This window comes from Macrobrachium rosenbergii, chromosome 31 (assembly GCF_040412425.1).
Source record: "Macrobrachium rosenbergii isolate ZJJX-2024 chromosome 31, ASM4041242v1, whole genome shotgun sequence".
Lineage (NCBI taxonomy): Eukaryota > Metazoa > Arthropoda > Malacostraca > Decapoda > Palaemonidae > Macrobrachium > Macrobrachium rosenbergii.
The window spans coordinates 18,972,884-18,997,621 of record NC_089771.1 but is presented as its reverse complement, the minus strand read 5'-3'; the positions used below and the strand labels follow the sequence as shown (position 1 = coordinate 18,997,621).

At 36.7% G+C, this 24,738-nt stretch overlaps 1 protein-coding gene across 6 annotated transcripts in view; it reads left to right on the top strand.

Moving 5' to 3' along the window:
* The first annotated feature begins 996 nt into the window (after positions 1–996).
* LOC136855385 (carboxyl-terminal PDZ ligand of neuronal nitric oxide synthase protein-like) overlaps positions 997–24,738 on the top strand; it is a 514,751-nt gene continuing 491,009 nt past the window's right edge. For 2 of the 6 annotated variants that reach the window (XM_067132325.1, XM_067132320.1), the window contains exon 1: positions 997–1,192. The gene's annotated coding sequence lies outside the window, so the exon portion shown is untranslated. Of the gene's footprint in view, positions 1,193–16,158; positions 16,268–24,738 lie in introns of those variants that run through there. The other 4 variants (XM_067132323.1, XM_067132324.1, XM_067132319.1 and 1 more) reach the window with 4 other exon arrangements.

The window sequence follows — 24,738 nt, the reverse complement described above, 5'->3', positions numbered from 1 at the left end:
TAAAGGATAGATTCTATATATATATATATAGCCTAAACGATAAAACACTAGGCTACGATGGTGAGGATGGGTCTGTATAGTAAATGTACCTCGATTCGACAAATATATGTATGCTCAAGCTGGGAGAGATCTTCACTGTTCTTGGTGGTCCAGTGGATGTCGTTATTCACTGGAATTTCGCCCGGACGTCAGTATCTCTTCATTTCGATAGAATAGAATAGAATTTACAATTTAGGCCAAAAGCCGAGCGCTGGGACCTATGAGGTCATTCAGCTCTGAAAGGAAAATTGAGAGTAAAAGGTTACAAAGGTATAACAAGAGAAAAACCTCGCAGTTGCACTAAGAAACAATTGTTAGAAGAGGGTGGAAAGCAAGGTGGAAGAAAGAATATGAAAGGAGGTACAGTAAAAGGAGTGAAAGGGATTGCAGCTAGGGGCCGAAGGGATGCTGCAAAGAACCTTAAGTAATGTCCACAGTGCACAGCGCGTGAGGTGCATTGAGAGCGCTAGCCCCCCACACCCCTACGGTGACTTTACTGGCAAAGTGTAGAATAGAATAGAACATAGGATTTATGGCGAAGGCCAAGTGCTGGGACCTATGTGTGTGCATGTATGTGTGCTTGTATGTACTGCATGTATATGCTCTCACTATTAAATTAATTATTTCTAGGATATACACAAAAACAAGATTTCCTCTTATAATAAGATTACTAATCAAACAACGAATACAATTCTATAAAAAACACGAGGAAAAGTTCAATAAAGACAGATGTGCAAAATATCCCTAAACGAGAACTATATAAAACAGATGAAAAGTCAAACGACGGCTAAATGAATTTCGTTTAAACCATTTTTAGTGTTTGCTTATCAGCTATTTGATGTATAAAACTGAAAATAAAGTTTAGCTAATAGCCGTAATTATTTTTCATATGCAAACTTTAAAGGAAAGCACATAAAAATTCATGTGGAATATAGTTTTCTTCCAATGACGTCACGCGTGGGCGGGAAAATCATATAGTTCCCTTCCCTTTTGTCACCCTTTATTGAAAGGGGGAAGACGTTCTGAATCATGGCTTACCCTGGTCACCTCTTGAACCTGGAATTTTGGAGTGCCTTTCAATATAGGACTAATATACCCAAGAAGAGTTTGCTGTGCATATTTTTAGACACGTATTTTGGCCGCTATCCGAAAGGTAAGGAAAGCTTCGGAAATAAGTACAGTTCGAATATGGGAAATGGATTTCGCTATGTATAGACCTATTAATTAACAATTGCTTGGACTATTTGTTTGTTTTAACATTTATAATTGCAACAGTCATAAAAATAATAGTAAGAATCGCCTGGCGATGACAAGAATGCAGAGTATAAAGCCTAGTAGTCTAAATATGAAGTGCTGAAATGGAGGGCCGCATTAATTAGAGAGTTGTTTAATGCTTTATACCGCAATCTTCGTCTTTCCATAATTATGTTTAGCGTCCACTTTCTTATTTATGTATATATCATACTGATCAATGATAACTGTGCTAACATTACTTTGTCTAAGCAGAAAGCGGGTTAGGCCAATGGCACGGGGTGAGGGGAGGATGCGACCGATTTCTCCTGCTTTTTAAATTTTGGCGGGAGAATGTGAGAGGACTTGTTCTTATCAAAACCTGTATCTCATGAAAGCCATAATACATAAATTTTGGTGTATAAAACGGTACAGAAATAAACAGTTTACAGATTTGTTTAGAGTATACAAAAATATAAACTGTGCGATGAAAGATAATGGCTAAATACTTAGTCTCACAATTTCAGTTTTCCTAGGGAGGCTAGAAATAATTTCTCATTTTTAACTGAAATATATATATATATATATATATATATATATATATATATATATAACATATATACTTTATATATATATATATATATATATATATATATATATATATATATATATATATATATATATATATATTGTATTCCCTATTCCTTACCGTACAAATATCCATCCTTTGCTGGGGTGGGGAAGAGGTGGTGGTTTAAGTCTTTTTCTTTTAGACATTTAGGCCTCATTGTAAGAGAGAATATTCATGAATAATAATAATAATAATAATGATGATGATGACAAATGAGACCCATTTCCCTTGTACCAAATCTCGATATGTTATTGGGAATATAATTGAAGCCCTAAAGATTCACGAGGACTACTGTCATCATCAGAGGAACGAAAACGAGTAAAACATTTACAGACTGAGTCTTTATAATGTATTCAGGTTTTTGATTGACCGTCTGTCTGCGTGACTATTCAGGTTTGTTTTAGTTATCCTGCTCATCTGTTACTCTGGGAGTGGGTGGGAAGGGCATGAATCATGGGTATGGGTCATGGTGGTCAGGTATTTGGCATTCCATAATTCCAGGTAATAAGTCTGGACAATTAATTTCCTTAACGAATCTGGAGAAGCTACGTCTGAGGATATACCAAACGTCTATCATATCCACAGCAATAAAAGATTCGTTTCCAGCTTCCATTGCTACCGAGTTAAAAAGGACCCTTCCATTTGCCTGCGCCGCATTATGTTATTGCATATCTAAAGGTGTCTCCCTTCTTTGAAACTGACTGGGTGGTCGAAAATCCCAATAACGTTCAGTTACTGCACTGTTTTTTCTGCCATTACCATTAACGGCTCTTTGCGCTCCCTGATTTCTTCCTGTCTCGCCCACGTAAAACAAATTGCAATCGATGCAGTTAATTGCGTATACTCCCAGGTTCGTTGTTTTCTTTTGTTTTTGCAATTTTGTTTTCACAGAGATTTACTGATATAATTTAAATGAAATACAAATTCATGCTGTTTTTAGTGACTTATTTACTGTGATCAAGTTACTTGTTACTTTATCTCTTTCCATTGCCAATTTCTTTTTTTGTTTTTTTACATAGTAATTTTTTTTTTGCATTTTTGAGGGCATTATTCATAAACCAGGTAGGCTACACTAAATCAGAGTAACACGTTTTTATGAAACTTATCTTGTTTAAACAAAGCAGGGTCACAAAATCTATGGCCTCTTGGGAAAAGAATGCCGCTACTACTTTTAGCATATGAAGTATCAAGGCATGAAAAGTGAATGTAGGAATTTGCACGCACAGTTTCAAGGTTTGCTTTATTTCTGAAGCCCGTTTGGGTTTTTCTACCGATAGGCCTAAACAGGGAAGGATGATGTCTTTTTTTTTTTAGTATGAGTTTTATGGAAGGAGCTTTTAGTTTAAAGCGTCTAGGAATAAAATGAGAGCCTTCGTTTTCTACTTTCAATGAATAAAAATTATCATCCAGGTACCGTTTCCATAATGTTAGCATTGTTTCCTCTGTGTCAATGTCTGACAAGCAAGACAATTAAAAATCCATATACAAATTAACTTATTTGCCTCTCACAACGTTTGAATGTCATCAAAACTGAATAGCTTATCAATGAAACATTTGTTTGATCAAGTTATACATTTTCTCCAAATGTATAGGGAAGCTGTACTGTAGATATGCTCATCGCCTTTTAGTTCGGTGAATTCGAGTACTTTATCGCTGAGCTGATAACGCCGTCAACCGTTGTGAGAAATGTTTGAAAAAAAGGAGTGGGGAGAAAAGTGTTTGAATTAAATGATCTGTGGAAACCAAGCCTACCTGAACTCACATAATTTTTGTTATCCATGTTGATAAATGTGCCGGATATCTTAATGATACGACTGTAGGTCTCATTGAGAAGTCTACAGTATATATTTAATCCTCTGCAGCTTTGCAGTTGCGACTCCGTCCACTGCGACAGCACAACCACCACTTGCAGTCTTTTTGCAATGTAGGTCTATTTGCATCTATGATTTTCATTGACCCTAACAATGTTATCTTACCAAACTGAAATGGAAGGTTTCCTTACCATCGAAAGGAAAAATATTATTACAAGAAGTGCTAAAATCATATCTACATCTCTGTAAAAATGATAGAAAATAGGAAAATATAAAATATGTCATGAGTGTTGAGCGGCGTCGTCGAGTGATTTTGGTGACACAGGTGCACCCGAAATCACTTGGCGACTGGATGAACAGCTGCGTTCGGATAGGTGCGCTGGAATTAAAGGATAATGATAATTAACGATTGACTATGTCAAGTATATTCTCCATTCTCAATCAGAACACAAAGGCTATCCCAAAGCTATGGAGTCTGGTACTCTGTTTTTAGACAGTTTTACCATACGTTATTACATGTATAAAGTCAAATTCATTGCAATAGTAAACGCTTTCTTTGAGATGAAAAGTAGTCGAGTTAGAGTTCGCTAATATATCTGGACTATTGAAAAGTATTAATATGACTTGTTCTCTTTTTCATTTATAGAATGAACCTGAAAAAATGTCCAGTTCAGATATGGACTCCTGTGGTTCGTTGAACTCCATAGCCATGAATAGGCCTTTGCTTTGCTTAGATTACCATATGAATGAATCATAAAGGATATAATTTGTTAAGAATTTCCGGAAAGAAATGATTTCCAAAATAACAGAATTATAAAAAGTGACACAGTTCTAAAGTTTAATTCTTTTTGTCGTTTTTCGCGGCTTGTAACATTTGGATCAAAGGAATAGGCCTACGTTATTTCCAGCCTTTTTATTATGGTAATTCTTTGCTATTGTTGTTAAAGCCATTCTTGTTGCTGTTGTTACGACTATTTAGATTGTTCTTGTTCTTGTTATGGCTCTTGTCTTTGTTCTCTTGTTGTTACCGAGGCTGTTTTTGTTTATTGTGTCTTTGAAAAATTTTCCAGACAAAAGCCTAAACATTTAGAGTAAACATTTGCGTATTTATCAAATACTACGACATCATTCCTCTTTTGAGAGCTAACCAATCATAAGCTTTTAGGATGGGATGCTCACGTGCATTGGACGGAGTCTCTACTGCAAATCTGTAGTGTGCCGATTATAGTTAATGTATTTTAGGGAAGCCGTACATATAAGGCGGCCCTAGTTTATCAAGTTGGTTATCAAACGCGTGCTCATCTGTAAGCAATTTTTCTATTTCTTTCTTTAGTGTATTCAGACTAAGCATACTAAATATTTTCATCACAGATTATAAAACTACAATGCTTCTATAATCACTACATTCAGCCAAGTTAGATTCTTTGGTACCTTTGCTATGACTTCTTATTACTCGTACTTTCTTTTCTCATTCCATACTCTGCAAAATAGTTTAGTTAGTAATTTTATTTTTAGCTAAAATCATCTCTGCCGTGATTCCATCATAACCTAGTGTTTTCCATTCTTAAGTGTATTAGTGTTTCACTTCAAAAACCGCGAATTCATTCATCTGTATATTCAATTCTTCTTTAGCTTCTAGCATATCAGTGAAATTGCTACACCCTCATATCGCATTCATAACCTCAAAAGAATGCTGTGACCAGTGCTCTCATTCTGATGTTTTACTGGTCCATCCCTCCTTTTGAGAGGCATTTTCCTCTTTTTTTTTTTTACTCATGGATATTTCATTACTAATTTTGTGGGCCACCCTGACACCAATGTCACTCCTGGAGTGTCAACATTATCAACTTCAATGTCCAAATGTTTTGCTTCGGTCTATTTTTTTTGTTGTATCCCAGGTCTCATCTGATATCCCAAGGCGTCATTTTCCTATACTTCTTTTCCACCAGACTGATATATATTCCTCAGTGACTGTCTGCTGCTCCTCACATATGGTTTCAGAGCTGCAAAAGCCCCCCGATGTTCTGCTTCAAGAAACTTTATAGTATTAAACCTAGATACTGTGTCAGTTTTCTTGTTTGGTGCTTTTAATTTCAACGATAAAATGGTGATTACTGCCGACGTCTGCTCCTCTATAGCTTCTTCTCAGTGTTCTTTTTCCTCCCTCGATTAATGGTTATATGATCTACTTAATTTTTATATCTGCTAAATATAGTATAGGCAATTTCTTGCAGCATGCACTTTTTAACCGGCTGAGGCCAGTGGCCTATTTGTTTACAAACATGGTCATCTGCTAGGAATCCAGAGTTGAAGCCAACGGGGCAAAGAATTCATCACCTTAATCTTATCCATCATCCCACTGCCAATATTCTGGTGGCCATTCTGAGCAAAACCGTGCTTCCGATTGTTTATCTACCTTTTACCTAAAGAGGTGTCACTCTATAAAGCAGCAGGCGCCTGTACCCTGAGCTTGGGGTCGAAGTCCACATAAAATCAACTGGGCCGCTGGACCTGGGACTCCCTAAAGAGATAGTTGCAACTCCCTGCAAGTATAGGCATAATATACCCACTTGCCACACGAATCAACAAAAAGTACTTACCAGATGTTTCTCAGCTAAAAACAAATGCGTCATAACTGGGTTACTAAAATGAAAATAACTAAGTCTACTAAGACACTGGGCTGGAATCAAGTACTCTGAGAGTATTCCTGAAGGGGCTGCTGTTGTATTTTCTGAAATTTTCGACATTTTCCCCGGACAGTACATGTTTGGTGGAAATTCTGCAGTCTTTTGTGTCATAATTTCATCTTGTCTACGCATGATGTTTTTATAGACTGAGCTGCCCTTATGCCAACACGGGCTGTTGCTCCTGAAGCAGGCCGTAAACCTAATAGCAGAGAAACATCTAAAAACGAGATAAGTGCGCATTGACGGAAAACCATATGGTATGCATGCACTATCCTCCTTCATATACTGAAATCCCTTCTACACATTGTAGTTGAGATTACAGGGTAAGCGTGACAGATACACTAACAGACAGACTGGCAAACGGATGGAGAAGCTATAGTTACCCCAGCTTGGTCGGTAGGGGATTGATAGCGGAAAAAAAGTTTTGAACGATCTCGTAAGACTAAGCAAGTTTAAGAACGCTCGCTGAATTTATGGACAGATTTTCACGCTATTCCATGGATATTAAAAAGCATAAGGGGTGTCAGTTTGAGTTTTCCTGTTCTTTTAAGCTTAATTTTTTTCTCTGAAACATGGTTTAACAAGTAATATGATCTTCCGTATGTATAAAGTTACCATGAAATTTTGCATAAAGAGTTTTCAAACTTAGTTAACTAAATAAAAATTATGCGCCACATGCAACGATTTAACGCACCAATAAATAATTCTCTCTCTCTCTCTCTCTCTCTCTCTCTCTCTCTCTCTCTCTCTCTCTCTCTCTCTCTCTCGCGTTGGGTAAGATAAATATTTTCATATAGCCTGCATATTGCATATACATTAATATGTAGCCTGATGTGCCAGTTGCCATTACTCGTTGAGTCCAGATTGCAACAACTTAAAAAAATGGCAGACACAGAAAGTTGGGAAAGGTTTTTAACAAAATGAAAGAGGCAGTTACTTTAACGAAAATATGATTATGAAAAATAAATGAAAATAAAATCGGAGACCATTTGGGTATTAGTTATCAAAGAATGGAAGTACAGCCTAGGATGAGGACAAATAGATTTTGAAAGCACGCAAGGGTAAGGTTGGATAAAGGGATGGAAAATGTAAGAAAATGAAAGTTGAGTCCCAATAATAAAAGCTGGACCCTGAAAGAATGGCAGTTCAAGCCGGGATATGAGAGGAAGGATCATGAAATAATCGATAAAGACGTGCGTCATGAAACAGGAGAGACAAAAAAGAGAGAGAGAAAAAAGTTGAAGAAGTTTTGCAGAAGTTGTTAAACAGGGAAGCAAAAGTTAGATAGAATGGTCGAGTTAATGAGGCAAGTCTGTCAATTATAAGTCCACTGTGTGTGCTTAACCTATACTTATACTCAACTTCTCCCAACAAAGTCAGCAGTTTGCGTCTTCATTCCTGTTACCTTGTTTGTTTGTGGCCCGGTAACAGGACGAAATTTGGTAGACAAATGGATAGTGAGAAGGGGTAAAGGGATTTCATTTAGAAGATAGGGGTTTCTTAACCCAAGATTCCGAATGAGTATTAAGCGTGCACATTTTGTATTAATGATTTTTAATCATGCATTGGTAGGCATTAGTTCAGAGTCAGTTTACGAATCCTATGGCAATGTTTTAAATATAATCATGACGTTTTCATAGATTAAAATAAAGGTGTCAATATGAATGGAACTAGGAATGGATTAATGGACTGATCCGCCTACTTCGTTCGTGTGTATGTAGCTTTCTAAGACTTCCTTTTAATTCTGGGCATTATGGTAATAATCATTCCGTGAATATGAACTGAAAAAAAAAGCCACTTACCTCAAAAGGTCTATTCTGTCCCAACTTAGGCTAACGCTTGCATGCCACGTCATCGTCAAAAAAACGTAAATAATTCAAGTCTTTCTATCATTCTTTTAATTTTTCTTTTGTGCGAACGTAACAAATAATAAAATCCCCTCGTGGCTCTATTTTTAGCAACAAGTCTTTTGATTCATATTTCATTACGACGCGGGTGCATACTTAATCACTTTCACACCTGTTTTGCAAAAGAGACTTCGTACGTTCTCACGGGTAAAGGTGCACAAGTCGCAGGTGTTCATCAAAAAACATCTGCCATAGATAACCAGCGATAACTGACGCAGGTGTAATCCTTTTTCACGCACGCGTCTTTTTCCGTTATAATTATTACTTATCGAAAAGAAAATCAGTGTGTAATTCGAGGAGTCAAACTAAGTAATAAAATTAGTTTACAGAGCGGGAAACGATTTCCGTTTCACCGATAAAACAACTCCTTATTTGATAAAACGACTGTAAAGTAACAGCTCAGAAGATTTTAAGCTAGTTTTATCGAATTAAAATTTAGAAAAGAAGTCGACAATGGTCAGTCTGCAAGATTAACTATTTAAAACCATGATATGTACTTGTAATTCTCCCCTGTTTTACCTTTGCTTTTTCATGTCACAGTAATACCATAGTATAGTGAGCATTTTCTTATAATTTCCAGTAATGTATGTTAAAAGTATGTAAAAATTAGGTAGGAACCAATAGTACATTATTATTATTATATTATTTCAAAGTTCTTCATTGGAAGGGTGGGTAGAGCTCTCGGCTAGCACGCTGTTGGCCCAGCGTTCAACTCTCCGACCGGCCAATGAAGAATTAGAGGAATTTATTTCTGGTGATAGAAATTTATTTCTCGTCATAATGTGGTTCGGATTCCACAATAAGCTGTAGGTCCCGTTGCTAGGTAACCAGTTGGTTCTTAGCCACGTAAAATAAATTAATCCTTCGGGCCAGCCCTAGGAGAGCTGTTAATCAGCTCAGTGGTCTGGTTAAACTAATGTATACTTAACTTAGGCTTTTTCAGTGCGTATATCTTCGACGCCAAAGTTATATTTGCAGAATAGTATTAATAACTTTTTAAGCAATGCCTATGTCCGTGAATATGACTTAATGTACACAATGATATGAATAAGTTGCGTGAGCCACATTATGCAGCAAGTTCCGGAGCTAGAACCAACAAGGACTCTCATTGCATGGCGCTATCAGAAATCCGAATAAATTAATAACCAGACAATTGCTATTGAACGTAGGACTATGTTGAAGCCTGCATTAGAGGTATAAATAATTATGTTAACGTCGGATTAAATCGTCTTATTACTTAGAACCTTCCCCACAATTAACAAATTCTGAGGAAGTGCACTTCAAAATGTTTCTGAAAGGATCACTGTAGTGGGTTAGTGCCGTCAGTGCACCTCAAGCTGTGTACTGTAGGCATTACTTGAGATTCTTTGCAGCGTCCCTTCGGGCCTAGCTGTAACCCATTTAATTCCTTTTACTGTACGTCCATTCATATTCTCTCTTCCATCTTACTGTCCATCCTCTCCTAACAATTGATTCCTACTGCAACTGGAGGTCTTCCTCCTGTTACACCTTTAAAACCTTTTTACTCTCAATTTTCCTTTTAGCGCTGAATGACCTCATAGGTTCCAGCGGTTGGCCTTTGGCCTACATTTTATATTCCATTTCATTCCATTCTGGAAAGAGAATCCAACAGCAGTTTCTATTGCCAATCATCGCATACGAGCAGAGTATCAGATATCTTCTGTCTTTCACACAATCGCACTTTCAGCTACAGTGGGAAGCTGTTAAATAAACTAATATGCCTCTACGTTCTCACAGTCACTTCAAAGGCTTGATCAATATACAGCCTGTGATAACATCACAGATTGCTTTTGGGTTTTATTACATCAACCACAAAATACTCTCTTTCTCCTCCTCACCTCCCTCTCTCTCTCTCTCTCTCTCTCTCTCTCTCTCTCTCTCTCTCTCTCTCTCTCTCTCCTCTCTCGCGTGCACACTCATACACACAAAATATACCTAAGACAAAAAGGAACTGACGCACTCACATATATTATTCATACGTACACATTTATATATATTATATATATATATATATTATCCGTGTAATATATTGTCCATATATATAATGCTATGCTTTGAGCTATATGTGAATGCCCCATATTAACAGGTCTATTACGTGTGTAACTATGATACCTATTTATACCATTGTTTTATTCGATAACGCCCCATTTCACGCTCCTGCCTCAAATATTTTACTTTAAAATGCCGCTGTATCCACCAGCAACGCTGCACATAGGTTATGGATTTACCCTCAGCTGTTTACTTATCTTACAGCCATAATTACAGCGTAAAGTTATTGATAAAGTTACATGAAATTTTGTCGAGTTGATTACATTTCGAGATGTATCCGGATGGGGATGCCAGTTCTTTTCGTTCTTGGGAGATTTTCTCATAATCTACACGAAACGAAGACCGAGTTCTTGATGTATTTGTCGTCTTTTAGGTTGTAAAACTACTATACCGATAGTGCAGGCAAATACATTCCCCCCCGAAAATTGTGAACTTTTTCATTCCTTCCCATAATCTTTGAATAGTCTTTGGCTGCTATAGTATTCAGTTACTTTAACTACTTGAAGCAATTTGAATTCCTGGAAACAGTAATCATGTTTTTTAAGTACCCGTGTCTTTCCTTTCGCCAACTGGATATCGTGTAGTTCTTAGACCAATACGAAGCATTCGTCCGTATCAGTTATTTTTTCATTCTCATAGAAAACGTTGACTCATAAAAAGATATTATCATCCTTTAATAACGGAAATACGAAGTCTGAATTTTCTTGTACTGTTCCATGAGTGAGATAAAACAATGCGCGCCAACAATTTAGTACTTTTGACAATTCAAGATTTTAATGAATGTTGAATTTCAAAATTTCCTATAATAATTGCAGGCAAATTTCCGATTTCTGTCTTATCACTGCATAAAATGTTTTGGTAGAAACTGTATATGATAAATTTTGAATATCAGGGAATGAAAGAAATTATGTATGATGTCAAGGAAGGAAAGCAAATTTTGACAAGGTGCAACGTTTGTGCTGAGTGCCGTGACGTCATCATCCGATTGCTATAAAAGCAGTAAAGTCATTCATTAACATAAAATTGTAAAAACCACTGAACAACGTTCCTTAGCGCACTCTCAAATCACAGAATCACTTTAATTCGTGTACTGAACGCAGTGGCAGCGAGACGCACTTATTTTCTAACAGTTTAGAAAAATTTTCATGAATTGGATATTATGAACTTTCAGCGCTGTATCGAGTCATTACCTTAAAATACCTGAATAACAGCATTTGTTTCTTTATAGTGTCCTACAAACAAAATACTGGAATTCAAACTACGGGGAATATGAAATAATCATTATAGAAGACCTCAGGCCTAAATAAAATTCAAAATAAATTCCTATAATACTTTTCAACAAAGAAATTACTTTCTGTCTTATCCTTTCCTTCTCTGGATATAACAAACATTTTTAATGTAAAATCCTTGGTTATCAATAGAATAATAATGACGCCATTCATTAATATCAAGTACTAATTACAATCGCGCGTTTCGTAACATGACTGGTTGATTTAATTTGAGTGATATGATTGGTCAATGGGAAATTGCCTGGGCATATAAACACCGGTGATGCATGATTAGCGATTTGTCTGGGTGGGGAGAGGAAAGGGAAGCGGTGAGGGGGGAGGGGGTGTCCTTTGGGAAAGGAATAAGGTACGGGAGGGGGAAGTGTAACGTGGGATGGGATGTATGTGGGTAGGATGGGATAATATAAAAATAAAAGCTATCCCCTTCCTTCACACTGGAAACCTACCTCGTTTTCGAATTCCCAGAATTGTACTCGAAAATGGCGTTTTGTAGCAGGTAAAGAGAATCTCGTCTTGTGACGAAAATTGTTTGAGCTGTAATATCTCTCAAAGATATTTTCCTTCTCTCCATACTGAAATATTCCTTTAGTCTTAACCTTCTTCACACCCCAACACTTTTGAGATAGGAAAACAACTGAAATTAACACAGTTAATCGTATTGTCATCGGCTCTGACCAGCGGTCTTTCAAACAGCAACCGGCAGTTAACGAATTGCTAATCACGTTTTTTAATAATGCTAGTTGTATTAAGCAGTCTAGTACTTTCTCACAAAGGAAGATTATTACACCATAGACCCCATATAGCTACATATTGTTTCAAGATGCGCTTCTAGACTGAATCTCTTGAGGTGGAATTTAGTAAAAACTGAAAAAAGGCAAATAAATAATGGGCAGGCTGTATAAAATTTAGAAATACATACTGAAATTGCTTACGAAAGTAAGATTGTACGTAACTCAAGTAAGATCTGTTATTCTTTACGGACATAAATCATGGTGTGAAAATGAAAATACGTTTTTAAAAAATTTTGTCGATATGAGAATAAAACTTGAAGTTATGAGTCAGATGACAGGATGGAAATGATATCATAAGAGAAATTTTGGAGGTTCCGCATGTAAATGAAATAATGATGACAGGTAGATGCAGATGCTTGAGTGCGTTATTCTCGTACCCTTGGGAGAATAGCACGTGATAGTTTCAGCTGGTTCATCTTTGGCACCAGAGGAGTTGGAAGACCCAGACCTACTTGGGGTGAGAACTACGAGAAGCGGGGCTGGAAATCAATGAAGATTGGTGGACGATAAAGCAGAGGAAAGACATGTGGCGGAATATCACAAAGGCCCTTTGCGTCGCGCGGCTCTGGGGCGATGATGATGTAAGATTTTATATATATATATATATATATATATATATATATATATATATATATATATATATATATATATATATATATTTATATATATATATATATATATATATATATATATATCATATGCATGTGCAAACCAACAGTAAAGAAGTATATATATATATATATATATATATATATATATATATATATATATATATATATATATATATATTATGTGCATGTGCAAAACCAACAGTAAAGAAACAGTCTACCATCTCTTTATCGTTTTTGTATTTCAACTTTCAAGATGTTCTTTTATACAGTTTCAAAAAAGTTAGTGAATAATTTTGTTAATATATATATATATATATATATATATATATATATATATATATATATATATATATATTAATATTATATACTTTATATAACATAATCAATGATTTCATCAAAATCACTTATCTAAAGATTTCCTGTTTCTTTTTTGCAGAAATCTTTGAAAATAGTTGAGGGGGTAACTGTTAACAATGGCTTAGAAATCATCACTCAATCTCATTACTTCTCCCCTAATCTGATAATTTGACCCAGGGAACCATGACGCCAAAGAGCCATACTTCAGTTAATGTGATACATTGTAGTCCCAGTTTAGTCTCAGAGTAACGTGGCATTATGATGATTAAATCTGAACACCGGCACAGTTTCTCTATAGCTAATAGAAAAATAAAAAATCAAACACATTAGTTAGAGACCCTCGTTTATTGTAAGATCTTGGTAATATTTGATGGGGAAGTAAGCAGGTTAGAAAGAATCATCATAATATCGAATAATTTAGTTTCAAGCAGAATCAGTTTAATTGGGAGCATTTAGAAAATCCTAGGAAAGTGGGCAACCTAATCTAAAGTGGGTTAGTGTCACTAATGAAAAGCCAGATTGCTCGAAAGTTAAATGTTCTTTTTTGTTCTTAACTGACTGATGAAACAAAATTAAATCTAGAATTTATGCTATATAAAAAAATGTAATCATAAGGTCAGCTAGAAAGCGGCGTTGTTCTGAAGGGGTTAAAGTACGGGCACCACAGAGAGAGGAGGTTTTATTTTGACAGTTCAGCATTTTCCGTCAATTTCTCCTTACTGTGGCTACTGTTTCAGCTCTATTACTTTAGTGTCCTTACTAAAGTTATTTACGTTCCTATCGTGCGAAACCACTTTATCAAACGCGGTTCTTTTTTCTATTTTAATTTTGCCACAAATATGGAAAAATATATCGGTTATTCGATGCAAAAGTTAAAGGAAAGAGGTTAAAAGCTGGCTCAAGGTGTTCTTGTGACAATGGATTAAGTGGTTTTCTTGGTCAGATTCCAGGTCATTGTCTGGAGGTCTTGTGGGCATGGGGGTTCGGGGGGGATATATGTGCAGAGTTGCAAAGTCTGAGTCGCGGTTGTTTGAGGCACTGTTGGTATTAGCTATAAGTAACGAATAAGTGTATATTGTAATTACCATCCGAAACATATTTACTTCACCAGGCAAATGACAAGTTGTAGAAAACCCCATCACTTTTACCGCAGATAGGAGATTATGTCTTTGGTTCCGTATGTTTGTTTATCTCTGTTTTAGCGAGACTGCACATAAATTTAGATGAATATCCTTTCGAACGTTTTACAAAACGGTGGGTCTCGTGACTTGCAGCAAGTGGATTAGTCACTCTTTGTTTCAGATGCTCCAGGCTTCAGAAACTGAAACCCTACCCACTACTACTATTACCTTTACTACCTATGCAAAGAAAATATGACTGGAGGGTATATCTCCTTCAACCTGTAAGATTTTGCTTGGATACCGACAGCTAAGCGTTTCTGGTCGCCGAAAATATGTGCTCGTAGGGGTTTGGGTACTTCTTTTAGAGATTCATTTCTCGCTATAATGTGGTTCGGATTCCACAATAAGCTGTAGGTCCCGTTGCTAAGTAACCAATTGGTTTCTTAGCCACGTAAAATAAGTCTAAAATCATTTCTGGCCAGCTGCAGGAGAGCCAAGTTTAATCAGCCTGTGTGGTCTGCAAAACTAAGGTATACTTAACTTTTACTTATTGTTCTCATGAAAATGGTTTCATTTTGAACTTAAGAATATCCCCTCTTCTTTAATGTCCTTTGTAAGATTCCAGTTAAAATCGAGCATTAGGAGATGTTCTCAGTATATTTATTTGATTTCTGTAATTTGGTGATGCAGACTATGAACTTGAATTGGCATTACCTTTCTTCACTAAACAGTTTTTTCTGGCCCTAGGCCAGAAACGGCAATTGGTAAAAAAATCTTTCATTACGTGTACTTGAGTATCCGTTATAAAGTATAACGCTAATATGAGAGGGTTGAGTCTCGATCTAATGTTATAAAGGACGGCAATCTAAGAGAAGGTCGATGAGGCAATTCCTGTTCCTGGTAGCCTAAGTACTAGACTGTTTCGAAGCTAGAAATGACTTACTACATACCTCTACAGAGAGCCTCAGCGATGAGACAGGGTGGACCCGAGCCGCACAGCCCAAGTCTAAACGTGGAGTTCATTACCCGAAGACTATTGTAGTTAAACGTAAACTAAATGAATTTAAGGGTATTCAGTACACTGCGTTTCACGTCATACGCCACTCACCGAGTTGTACTTATTTATATTCAAAACAAACGAAGATACGTATCTATTAATTAAAATAACGGGTTATATCTTAGGAATTAACGAAATTAAATTAATATTGGTATTTGGTCAGTTACCGTCAACAATAACCGCGTAGGTGAAGGGCACAGGGGTGGGGAACGAGACGCTACGTTGCTCCAGCTTTGCCTACGGCTAAGATGGTGGAAAGTTATTGGCAATATACTGTTTACGTCTGCTCTCCCAGTGAAAGCCCGTAAATAAACCGTCAAGCATGATCCGTGCTAATTGCATGTGCTACCTTGATTTGCATTTATAAGCATTTATGCATTTTAATATGGATACATAAATCCATTAACCATATACTACTCCGGTAAATCATCCTAATTCAGAGCCAAAGATTCCAGTAGTGAAATAACTGACCTTAGCGCAGGGAACATCAAGATGTGACCTCGCGAAAACAAGTTGACCTAAAGTAAGGTTGTTGCCGTCCCCCTGGCGGTAGGTGTGGGAACTACGTCCACCAGCTGAGAGAGCGAGTCGTCCTCAACCCAGCTGCTTCACTGTTGACAGTCAGTCAGTGTTCTGGGCGCAACGTCCAGCTCTAGAGGTGTAAAGGTATACTCTTCCGTTGTCGTGTTTTCCGTAGTGGCTATTGGACTTGTGGTGTTTTTTGTGATATCGATTGGAAATATTCTGAATCATACATGAATAACATACGTGTACATGCGTCTCCCTGTCCAAGTGTCGCTGAAACCGAGGAGGAATTTCCAAATATAAATACTGGTGTGTGGGAACCCAGGTCCTAACCTGACTAGTGTGTTACGTTAAAGGACGCCTAACAGACCTGGCGAGGAATAAATTAAATTTAGAAATCTACTGTACGATTTGAAATATGAACGTGATAATTGATTTATAGTTACACTGAGGAGGAAAAAGTGCTAGGCTGATCAGATTCTGTTAATTTTACATCACATCCCTCGTGCACGGAAACAGAAAAAAAAAACGTTTGAAATAAACGGGGCATGGAGGATTAGAGAACGGGAGGTGTGGAGTCCACGAATATTTTTCCGCTTATGCCGAAATAATGTTGGTAAGAGATTTCCGGTTGAATACTTTTTTTCTGACGAAGTCAAACGGTCAGCAGGATTTGTCTTGATAGGAGGTAAACGAAATTAATGGGTCCACATAGTTTGGAGTGACGTTTACACGTGAAATTGTTGTATTATTGATGTTTCTCATTATCCAGGTATACACGTTAATAGCCGTTTCTGTCTGCTAGCAAATTATCATTTAATTCAGTCTACATCTATTAGACTTAGTCTGAAATTAATATCCACATGCACACGTAAAATATGTATATATAACAGTATTTGAGTTAGGTAAATATTATAGATAGGCCTATATGATATACATACAGTGTGTGTGTGCCGTTTTATAGTTGTGAAGTCGAATCACATTCCGCATATTTTCCATTCCAACTACATTTCATTATGCGTAACAATCGTATTCCATTTTACAAAGCTGAAGCAATGTTTTAGGTCTCAATAAAAGTAGAATATATGTTTAACACTCAAAGCCTGGTAGCATTCAGACAAAGGCATTATCTTGCTTTGGACAGTGCGTTTTTATACTGTCAAAGAGCTTTTAATTAAACTGTGGCTGGCTGTCAACTGCATGCCTCTCTTGCGTCTTCAAAATAAGTTACGGTAATTAATTAACCATACTCATATATATATATATATATATATATATATATATATATATATATATATATATATATATATATACACACATATTAATACATATACATGTAACGATTTACACAGATCCTTTTAAAAATTGAGTTTGTTGTAGTCCGTTCCATGTCTACAACAGATCGCCATTAATTGTGATATAAACTTGTAACTGTTTGCCCGTAGTGTGCTGACTTAATTCATTCAGTTCCTCAGTAAAACCGTAAGTTCAGTATAGAAGACCATTGCAGGAAATATAGGCATATATATATATATATATATATATATATATATATATATATATATATATATATATATATATATATATAATATATCTATGTAAACTGTATATAGTGTCATGTTTTCTTATAGAAGTGACTTGAGGAGTTGTCACTTCTGTTTCGCAGAAAGTGTTTAGGAATGAGGTTGTAAGCCCAGTAATCACCTCTCAGCCAGCTACCCACTATATCCAGCTAGCTACCGGGCACATTAAGTAAATGACCACCGGTATTCAACAGTAAGCAAAATGGATTTCAATGAACAAATCATTCCTGTTATTCTGAACCGTGTCCAAAGAGTATTCGGTACTGTATTTATTTGAAGAATGGGAATTGTTCCGGAATTTCTGTAAAGGAAATATATATAATTTGTCTTATTCTATTCTTTCTTAGGATTTATAAATGATTTCCTTATAGTATGGAAAATAATTACGTATTACTTAGCTTCTTGAGAATATTTTTATTGTTTTTTGTCAATATAAGAATGCCTAAGCGACGTGCAGCCTAACTCAGTGCCTAGGCCTATAAGAAACTTGGTCCAGAAAGTAAATAAGGACAAGAAAAAGAGAGGGCCATAGGAACCATTTCATTTGCGATTTGCTTCCTGTTATGTAGAGAGAAATCTCAAGATAGAGAAAAATCTACCCACAATATTAGGCTAACTAGGATGGGTGTAGTTTGTTCCCGGAGTTTTTTTTTTTTTTCCTTTCAGAATCTACCGACAGCAAATAAGGCCTTGACTCCTTCCACACTTCCTCCCCTGGCCATGTGACATTATCATTAGCCAAGCGGACTTGCCTCTCGTTCTGTTTATTTGTCACTTTCCGTTCTGCTTAGTGGGAAATTGTTTTTGTCTTGACTTCAAGAACAGTGTATCCTTGGCTGTCCTAATACTGAGAGAGATTAGAGGTCAGTATTGAATGTGTTATAAATGGGCCTCAAGTTGGTAATTAATTTTGTGTCACAGTTTGGAGGACGATTGAGAGAAACTATTAGAAGTTTGAATGGTTAAATCTTATCAATAGAATTTTCATTGCAGATAACATTTTTCATGTAAATTTGGAGAGAGTTGGGCAAGCAGAGAAATTAACTAAATGTCACGGACAATAATTGTCCTTTTATGGAATCAGCATTTAAGACCATAAGAGAGAGAGAGAGAGAGAGAGAGAGAGAGAGAGAGAGAGACTTTATATTGACTTACTGCTCATCGATCCTGACTTGAGAGTGACCTCGAACACTTTGTCAGTTGATATTTGCTTTTGTGATTGACTAGAAAACCTAGTGCGTTCTGGTCGATCAGTTATCACAAGCGCCAGTGTCCTCGTATAATCAGTTATCACAAGCGCCAATGTCCTCTTATAATCAGTTGTCACAAGCGCCAGTGTCCGTACAAACAGTTATCACAAGCGCCAGCTATCCTCGTATAATCAGTTATCATAAGCGCCAATGTCCTCGTATAGGCTAATCAGTTATCATAAGCGCCAATGCCCTCGTATAATGTTATCACAAGCGCCAATGTTCTCGTATAATCAGGTATCACAAGCGCCAGTGTCCTCGTATAATCAGTTATCACAAGCGCCAGTGTCCTCGTATAAGCATGTATAAAAAAGCTGGAAATAACATTTGTTTTTACTGAAATCACTCTACTGTTACGTTACATTCCCGACTTGTGATAGTGTTGGGTAGAAGTATAGGCCTACATGTAGTAGCTAGTCATATGGTTCTTGAGTCTAAGAGTCTTTGTAGTTTCCATTAGTTTCACTGTGAGTTGATGAATTGGCAGCTGGAAATGAGCAGTATGAAAGAAAGGGCTTTGGACTGAAATGAGTAGTGGATTGTTATTATCGTTTGATGCAATGCTTTTCTGGATTTGAATTTTGATAGGCGCTCACTTTTGCAGGCAAGGTTTAAGGCGAAATCATCCCAAACTAAATGCTCATCTGAAATAGACCTATAGACGAAAGACAAATTAAAAATGCTTTATTTCTTGTTAAGGGAAGGAGTGCTTAAGTACTTCTGCACTTTCCCTTTCCCCTTCGGAACATCTGCAGAAGTTCATTGGCTGGAATGTATAAAAATAGAATATTCTATCTTCTTCCAAAAATAGGAAAAAAGCAAATCCTTAGTAGAAAATAGAATATTCATTAAATGTGGTATACCATAACAATTTGCTATTTGCTTCGTGATAAAGGCAAAAGAATATTCTTCCGGGAAAGAGAGCGTCATAAGCTTGTATCTGTAGGAACATAAAGATCTATAACTGAACACCCCCATTCTTTTTATTAAAGTACTCTGTCTGTTTCAGGTGTTGTTGTGGATTTGGTTGAGGAACATGTAGTTAAACTCATTTCAATAATATTAAATAGCTTTATTTAGTCATGTTTTCTATAAATAATAACCAGAAATGATAATTCCTTATATAAATATATATATTCATAACACTACGTTTCATGAAATTTCAAGGCTAAAAAGAAAGTTGAGTGTAATTCAATATTTATATTATTGTCCTCATAACAATACAATAATTAACAATGCAGTCGTAATATTATTACCCATTAATAGTAATTAAGATTTTGTAGAATATCAGCTGATATCTGTTTCTGTTCTGTTGTCGTTTTATTTGACCAAGTTGTCGTTGCACAGCATCTGTTTCCACACGAGTTCTTCAATTTCTTCATCGACAATAGGCTCATGATTTATTTGTTCTGGCAGGTTATCGTAAAAATACTTTGAAGAATGTTGTAAGCAGCACATGCTACAATAATTTTGGGAACTTGTGTTGTTACCTTTGAACAACACCACTGCCAGCATAGGAAAACGTTTCTTAAGTTTGCCCAAAACATCGCTCAATAATTACTCGTTCTTTGAGTGGCTTTGTTGAATTATTGCTGCAGGGTTTCAGGGTTTCTGGGTACCATAAGCCAAGGTTTATAGGATATCCACTGTCACTAACAGCAGAAAGTCACCTCTTGTTGATTGCATGATATGTGGAATGTCCGAACATCGTAGTATCCTCGAATCGTGAACACCAGCCCAACTAGCGCAAACACTTGTAAAACACTCTTTAGAGTCACAAGTGGCCTGCACATTAATTGAATGCACTCCTTTCTGTTAACAAATTCGTCAGGGTGGAAGCGACGCACGGGCCCTGTTATCTTTATATGAGTGCAATCAATCCTTTGATAGCTTGCGGAAATAAGATATTTGCAGTCCACGTCGAAGCGTTTTCTTTCTCTTGCCGTGTTTGAGGAAATTTGATCCGGTTGTCAGCTATTTGTACGAGTCTCTCACATATGTAGTGAACCGAACGGCAAACTGAAGATTGGTCTATTCTAAGTCTTCACCAACTCCGACTTGAAAACCTGGATCAGGACGCATACCTAAGAAATGCTTCAAGTCGCTGTTTTGTTGAATAATGCTCCTCCTCTGGTCTCAACATCATTATTGTCCGTAGTACGTTTTGTACAAATCAATGTACGTTATCCTCGTCAAATCGGAAAAAGACGTTTGTAGTCATGGACATGATGACCTGAGTGACGAACGTTATATATTTTAGGTTTTCTAATATTCATGAACGCAGCCATAATGCGACGGCCACCACCGGCAACTGCTCGAAGACACCTGATGGCCTGCCTTTCAAATGTGAAGCATATTCTTCAGTTTTAAGATAATCTATTATTATGCATACGTATAAATTTGCTAAGCGTGTGAAATTTTTTCTTCGGAGAATATTCTTCCGGATGGGTGTCTACTTTTATGCATACAAATAAGATTTTCTTCTCAAAAAGAGTAGACAATAGAATATTCTATTTTTATACATTCCAGGGATTGTATGAAGAACAGAAAAGGCAAAATTTCTAAGCACAAATATGACACATCATCGCACTTTTTATTTTAACAAAGTGACCGGGGAGGTGATTATGAGGTTTGTCTTACTGTAAATCGTTCTTCGTAATTTTTTTCGTTATTTTTAGACGAATGATATTTTCTCGTAATACTTTTAACCGGTGAAGTGCTTCGTGGCGATGCCATTGATTGGAGCCGTTGCCGATCAATGGATATCGCACGCCTTTTGTCGTTAAAGGAAGTACCAACGGTCACATACCAGCGTATGGGAATTGCCGCGCCCTGCAGACGATTATTAGGTGGAATAAATGACAAGAATTCTTTGTATCATTATAAATAAATCGTGAATGCTTAGTAAGAGATCGAGTGTGACACTGTGTACAAGAATGTGGGTAAGAAAACTGTCTTGCCTGTTTACAGGGGAAGAGTTGCAATTCACTGACACAGTATGTGTGCGAGAAGAGCGAGAGAGACGAAACATTCGCTGTTGGCAAATGAATAGAAATATTCCCTCCATTGACCAGATGTAGACCACAAGTTGGCTGACCGCAGAATCGAGTTGTTTCTCCTGGGATAGGATTTGAGGTGGATCTGGTCTCGAGGTGATGGAATGGATTGCTCCATTTGGTTGTTGGATGGGTTAGTTGAAACCCCAAGATAAGGAAAGAGGTGTAGGCTGCAACGATGGGAAAGGCATTCAATATAGGCTTATATAAGGTTCCGATAAGAACAGCATTGGGGCTGTGTTTGGTAAAATGCTTTCAGGTTTTGAGTGACTTTTGCACTTGTGTTTGTCAAATGTGGTACGTTAATAGTAGTAATAAATGACTTTTGAAGCTTAATATTTTATATTTATATTATATTATTTATATTGAGTGAAATACTGCAGTGTCATTCCGTGAAGACCTGAGCCCCTATTTCTCACATGTAGCCAGCCTTGTTTGGTGATGAATTTTAGATTAATCTGTCTCTTGCAGTTATTTCAATTTCACGGCGTTTGCAAAGCTGGAACAATCTCCACTTCTGCACATAATAGACGAGCGGACAATGCATTATCCATGCAGCTCAATATATCGGCCTTGTCAGTAATCTCTCTCTCTCTCTCTCTCTCTCATCGTCTTAACCGATTTTCATTACTCTTGCATGTCTTTGCCAGGATTCGCCTTTGGTGTTAGTGGCTTGAAAATGGTTGATGCAAATTTTCAATACGATCGTGAAATTGCGTGTTTTGTTTTGTGGGATTTTTCCGGAGAAGATGTGTTGTTTGTGCAGTTATAATTTCAGTATTTATTATTATTATTATTATTATTATTATTATTATTATTATTATTATCATACGATTTTGTGAAGACTATCTACTGATCAGAATCATGTTTCGGGCAAGTTCTCGAGCTGAATTTTTTTCACGACCGGTTTTTGATGTTGCTTTTGTGGTCACAGTCAGGGACTGTTGTCATCCAACATGTTTGGGACATCTTGAAGGATTGCATTTATTTGTATCTAGTTCGGTTTTCGTTTGTGCAGATAATGAACATAGTTGTTGGAATCATTTTAATCCCAGAATTATTTATTTATTCGGTTTGTTGTTGGTGATTGATGAAATCTGTCGAATACTGTCATCTTATTTGCGTTAAAATACTCGTTAGTGCTTGTAAGCCTATCTTGCAAGCACACAGGTTTCATTGTTTCATGCAAGCACTTACACCATTCTCTTGGTTGTTGCAGTTGACCCCAGAACCGAGGTAAATGATTAAATGTAGGAATTGACAAAGGTTGGCGCGAATCAGTCGCTCTCTCATCCACATTCAGGACAGAGGAGGGAGGCTCCTGGGAACGCCTTGCTTTTTGCATGATGCGCTTTGTTATGGTCGGGTTTGGGCTCAAAAATGCTCGTTTTTGCTGGTTTTGGTGTTTGGTGGTTTTTAGGAATTTCAGTGATCTTTGTTGTTATTGATATCTTTTACAGTGTGAACCCTAATGTCGTTGTCTTCATGAATATTATTGTTTTGATTGTAAAGTGGAATTGTATCAGGGCAGTCGCCTCTCTTCGCCAAAGCAGAGTCAGAGACAGATGAATCACACACAGCTAGATTCCTTTGTAATTTGTTCCAACGTGTATTTTTGTTTAGATCCTTTTTTTAACTGAGGTAAATTGCATTTGGAAATATAATTTTCTGTTTACCTGGTGTATCTGATTGCTTTTGTCACAGTGGAGTGCTTTTTCGCTCAACCTTTGTCGTTAATATTGATTACGTGCATTTGAAATTCTCTCTCTCTCTCTCTCTCTCTCTCTCTCTCTCTCTCTCTCTCTCTCTCTCTCTCTCTCTCTCTCTCTAGCTGTCACTTTCTGTTCTCTGTCCTCTTTTTCTATCTACGTATGTATCCATCCATCACTCCCTCTTCGCAGTTTCCACTTTTAGCCCCATTTTTCCCCCTTACCTCTCCTCTTCTCTCCTCTTCTCTATCATCGTTTCTCTTTGAAGGCGAATGTGATGAAACATCCAACAAGGGGGAGCTGATAGCGCCGTAGGCGTATGACATCTTATCTTCCAATTTGCAGGGGTCAAAATGCATACTTTTTTTTAATACTCAAACGTCTGGCAGTGCGTCGATAGGAATTTTGAGATTGCGTCCGCAGTTGCATGGTTATTGGTGATTTCACGCTTGCCTCATGGGATGCTTTTAGTCGTCGGTTGGACGATTTTGCTTTTTATTTGTTACAGACGAATGACAACAGATGCAGTTAACGATGTTGTCGATAATGTTGTTTGGAATTGGTTATGTCGCTGGTATGGCTGCTGTCTTTTATTTCGTTATTCTCCCTTGAAAGTTCTTGTTTTATTTGCTCAATGTGAGTAAAGTATTGATTCTGAATTTTATTGGGTGGGTCACACCTTTTAGGAACAGCGTAAGTGACAACATTTTAAATAGTATTCATGTAGGTGCATATATAATTGTCATCATACACACACGCCACGCACACACATATATGTCTATATATAAATGTATATATATGTGTGTATATATCGTGCTTTTATTTTATATCACCTTTTAATACTGTTATGTATATATAATATATATATATATATATATATATATATATATATATATATATATATACTGTGTGTGTTTTTATGTGAGCGCTTGTGTAAGCATAACTTCTATTATGGGATTAAATCGTGATATAAAACATTAGCAGAATATATGGTCACGTAGAGGATCGTTCGAC